General features: G+C 38.8%; 1 non-coding gene across 1 annotated transcript; it reads right to left on the bottom strand.

Annotated features, from left to right (window-relative positions):
• Positions 1-211: 211 nt before the first annotated feature.
• On the bottom strand, positions 212-284 carry Trnat-agu (transfer RNA threonine (anticodon AGU)). Its single transcript has one exon. It is a non-coding gene; the product is annotated as a tRNA-Thr (tRNA).
• Between the last annotated feature and the right edge of the window lie 4,666 nt (positions 285-4,950).

The raw sequence follows: 4,950 nt of genomic DNA, 5'->3' as shown, positions 1-4,950 counted from the left end.
GAGACCTTTAGGATCTGTGGCCTGTCTGGTGGAAATGGGTTATTAGGATGGAGCTTGATGATTTTCATCCAGGCCCCAGTTCTAGCCTTGCCGTCTGCCTTCCAGGCCATTTCTGTGTGAACAGCATCTGCTACATGCCCCTGCCACCATGCTAATGCCACCCTGATCGGCTCCAATCCCCTGAGACTTGGCTTCAAATTCTTTTTTTTTTTTTGGAGCTGAGGATCGAACCCAGGGCCTTGTGCTTACTAGGCAAGTGCTCTACCACTGAGCTAAATCCCCAACCCCTTCCCCTGAGACTTGGAACCCAAATAAATCTCCACTCCCTATATTGTTGAATCTAAGTGATTTGGTCACAGTCATGCAACAGAAACTAACTAATACAGGTGACTTATTTCCCAGATGAGGATCAGAATGTTGTATATTTAATAATCAGGACAAGAGAAGGGCTAATGAGTGAATAATCTGTGTGGCATCATTTGTATTTTCTATAATGTAAGTGGTTTAATTCAACACTTGGTTGAGCGGTCAGTGTTTCAACAGTTATCTGTGTGGAACAAATGCATGTAGATTAGGTCTAGCTTACATCATGAGAACCTGGTTCCATTGGGCCTGGTCCCTGGCAGAACACTTCTTTCTCCCTCTCCTGCACTATGCACTCCAGTTTGTAGTTCTGGTCCTCTGCATCTTGGAAGCCAGGTGTCTGGATATAAACTACCTTTTTCACTGCTTTTATCAAAAGAATATCCGCTTGCTTCCTGGCAGTTTTTAGAGCCTGACTAATGAGTCAGGGGTCCCAGAAAGAACCTTGGGGTGTGTGGCAGGTATCAGATGTCTCCCAGGCATCAGCATTTTATCTCTCTTGCTCCCCTTGCCTCACAAGTTCAGAGCAGCACTTGTGGTGTTTCTAGAACTATTTCACTCAGAGACCACCACGTCAACACATCCAGAGCAGATGTAGCTAGAGAGGCTTTCTGGATTCTTTAAGCTCACAATGTGGACAAGCCTCATAGTGATTTAGAACATGATATTCCATAAAATGATAAATTTCTTCCCTTTGGAATAACTGATACTTGAAAAGAAAAGATGTGTTCTTTATAATGGAAGGGTCTTTGTAGTTCTCCTTAACCAAAAGCCAAACATGGCCCCAGTGAAGTCTGGCATTATGGAATGGGTCCTTCAGATGTGAGGCCACAAACAGCCCCACTTGGGATGCATTCTTCTAAATATGTAAACAATGTCTGCTCAAGCTACAAGAAATAACATCCATTTAGTAGGTTAAAAAGGGAATGAATAAATAATGATGTAAACATTCTGATAATGAAACAATTGTGTAAGTCCTGTTTGCAAGAAGTGTTAGTGGACAAAAGTGAGTGGCCTGATGGAGGGATAGGGAAGCTTATCAGTAGACACAACAAACACAACAGCATTCAGAAGAGCTTGGGACAGGAAATGTTTGGCAGCTCAAGCAGTTAAAAATATGTGCAATATAGAACAAGGGTGTAGAGACCTAATAGCCAGCTTCTATATTGAGAGATAATCCAGAAAGACAAATTAATCCATGAGGAGAATTGGAGTCTGTTCTGAGCATATAAGATGATCTAAGCAAAAATTAGGAAAGTTGTTAACATGAGTAACTGTGTCTTTGAAGTTGGTATTATGTAGATCCTGGCAGAGGCGGGCCTAGAGATCTGTTAATGCCATAACTATGACAGAACAAAGCACAATACATTGCCCCAATGATTTTCCCACTGTTGTGGTAAATGCCATGACCAAAAGAGAAAAGGGTTCATTTGGCTTACAGGTTACAGTCCGTCATAGATGAGAGCTGAGGCATGAACCTGGAGGCAGGGACTGAAGCAGAGATCATGGAGAGAGACCACAGGTGGAGATGGTGAGGCACACCCCTTACTGACTTGCTTCCTGTGTCTAACCTACCTGCCCAAGAGTGCTACCTCCAATAGTGGGCTCGGATCACCTCCAGCAGTTAGCAATAATAATAATAACAGTGCTCACAGATGTGCCTACAGGCCAACCTAACAGGTGCAACCCCTCAACTGATATTACTTTTCCTAGGTGTGTCAAATCTACAACCAAAAAAGCCATCACATAGTGGAAACATTGGGGGAAAATGGGTTGAAAAGAACAATAAACCCACATATTTTTTTCTAAATGTTGTTATCTGAAAATACACAAGGCATACAACTTGAAATCTAAGTTAGATATGGATATGGACTACAGAAGAATTGCTATATGGCATTCCTAGAGCAGTTATGTTTCAAAACATTTTAATTTGGTAGATGGTTTTCTGATTAAAGTATCAGCAAAGGGAATATAATAAAGATCAAAATAAAGAAAGACATAGAACAGCATTGCATCTCCCTAGTCACTGGATGTCTTCTTAAATAACACACTCATTCTTTCAAAACATGTATCAGTGGATTAAATTCACTAGGCACGTGTTAACCAAATTTTGTAGATAGGATATATATTAGTTACAGCATAGGCTTTTCAAATTTAGAATATCAAGAAAACTTGCAGTTAGCACATTATCTCTTAAATGGATGACACATTTACTTTAATTACATAAAATAGAAAATTATAGCTTGCTAGATTTGCCCTCAAGTCTAGAAATAATCCTTTATCAATAACTGTATGTTTGTCCAATGCACAGTGGTCAGCCTTGTAATCATAAACATACAAACAATAAAAACAGACTCAGCAGAATATATATTATATATATGTATATATATAAACTGTGTGTACATATACATACATATATATGGTGTATATATGTATATAGCAAATATAGTTAAAGGAAAAAGGTTCTCAACTTGAAAGTGGGTAATGGGAGGGATGTGAAGGAAGGCAAGTGGGAGGGGCTGGAGGGAGGAAAGGGTGGGGCAGAAGTAATACAATTCTATTCCAATTAAAAATATTTTAGAAAAATAACTGGTTTTGAATGGAAAAGTCAGACCCTTCTCCCTGGACATTGGACAGACTGATAGCTTGTAACTTGGCATTCTGATGTTTAAATGCCACAGACCCAGGATAAGTATTTGACAAAGGGTGAAGGGGGGGACCTTTGTCTCTTAGAGTCATGTTCTTAGCATTTATAGCTTCTCCTTTTATCAACTCTGTTTCTGTCCTTTCCCCTCTCACCTCTTCCTGAACACTGCCACCTGAGCATACGGTTAGATTTCAGTAAGAACAGTAACTCCCCTGCTGTGGTCATGAGATACTTCAGAACCCTGACCACAGGTAAGGAAATCTCCCAGTTCTCAGTTCACTTAACCTGGAATGGAAAGGTTTTGTTTCTTCTAGTTTCTGAATTGTCTTTGCTCTTGAGTTTCTTAATTTGCCTCTAATTTCAAACTCTGGAGGTGACATCAGACGGTTCTCTACCAAAGTCACATATTCAACTTTTTCTTGCCCAGGCTAGAAAGGCACACCACAGCAGAGTGATAAAAGGTGTGGACATTATTAGCCAGGTCTTCCAGGTTCCAACCATATGATCTGAAACAAGTCCAAGTGTGCTGCTTCTGATGGCTCATCTGCAGAATGGGATTCACAAAACCCCTTTCTTCTGAGTTTTTAAAAGTTTAATTGAGTGTAATACACTTAGAACATGGCCCAGCACAGAGCAAGTTCTATCTAAAGACGTGATTGTTAATTTGAGTGTGACTGGCTCTTTTCTATTCTTTATATCATCATCATCATCATCATCATCATCACCATCATCATCATCATCATCGTCATCATCATCATCACCATCATCATCATCATCATCATATTTTTCATTATTTAAAACAATTTTCAAATCAGAATGTATTTTGAATATATTCCTCCCCTCGTCCAAGGCCTCCAGGTCCTCTCCCCCACCTTCCCACCCAACTTTAAGTTCTTTCTCAAAAAAGAAATAAAAAAGCCAACACAACAACAAAAAAAACCCAAACCAAGAAAATAAAATAAAACCACATCCCCCCTCAAAAGTCACCTAATTATAACTAAATAAAAGTACCTAAAAAACCTGTGGAGTCCAATTATATGGTTGATATACCTAGTATCACTCTATTAGAGAAAACTGATTTTCCCTCTGCCAGTGGATATAAGTGATGACTCAGTTGTTACCTTTACCCCAGTGGCTAGGTTTTCACTCATTCATTTATTTTAATATATATATGTATATATATATATATAAATGTTATATATATATATATATATATAACAAATTAAATATAATGAGATAAAACAAAAACAATCACATCAAAGTAGAGCAAGACAAGAATCAGAGACCCACTTGTTTTCACATTCTGGAATCCCATAAAAACACAGAACTGGAAGCCATGTCATATATACAGAGGACCCGATGCAAACCTGTGAAGACCTTGTGCATGATGCTTCAGGCTGTTCTTTTCCACCTCAGCTGATTCCTAGGGAATTAAACCTTATGCTCAATGCATTCTAGCCTCTTCCTACACATGTTCCTTAATGTAGCTTTTCTGTTATTTTATGTTTCTTATCAGACTGACTATATTTGTCTGAATTTGTCCAGTCTCCATTAGAGCATTACGGTTTTTAAGGTTTCCCTCTGCCTCTGTTTTTCTTTGCTTATAAAGTATTTTTTCTATAGTTCATGGACTTTGTTCTCTCCTTAAATGGTTTCTGTATTAGGAAACTGTGTCGTGTTGTTAATATGCATTAGTCTGTCATCTCTGTCTTTTCCATTAATTCACTCATTCTTCATTCATCATTCCATCTCTGATAACCACATTTCTCTATCCTCCAGTAGTTCCAGATGTAGTAGGGAAGATGCTGTGATGCACACATAATGATTTTTCAATATTTAATTAGATAACATGTACCAAGCCTACCTGACACATGGTATTATCACACATGGGACAGGCTCTTTTCATTTATAAAGAACACCACTGCCAGGTGTGGGTGTGC

The sequence above is a fragment of the Peromyscus eremicus genome, chromosome 17 (assembly GCF_949786415.1).
Source record: "Peromyscus eremicus chromosome 17, PerEre_H2_v1, whole genome shotgun sequence".
Taxonomy (NCBI): Eukaryota; Metazoa; Chordata; class Mammalia; order Rodentia; family Cricetidae; genus Peromyscus; species Peromyscus eremicus.
This window is presented reverse-complemented; position numbering and strand designations above follow the sequence as displayed.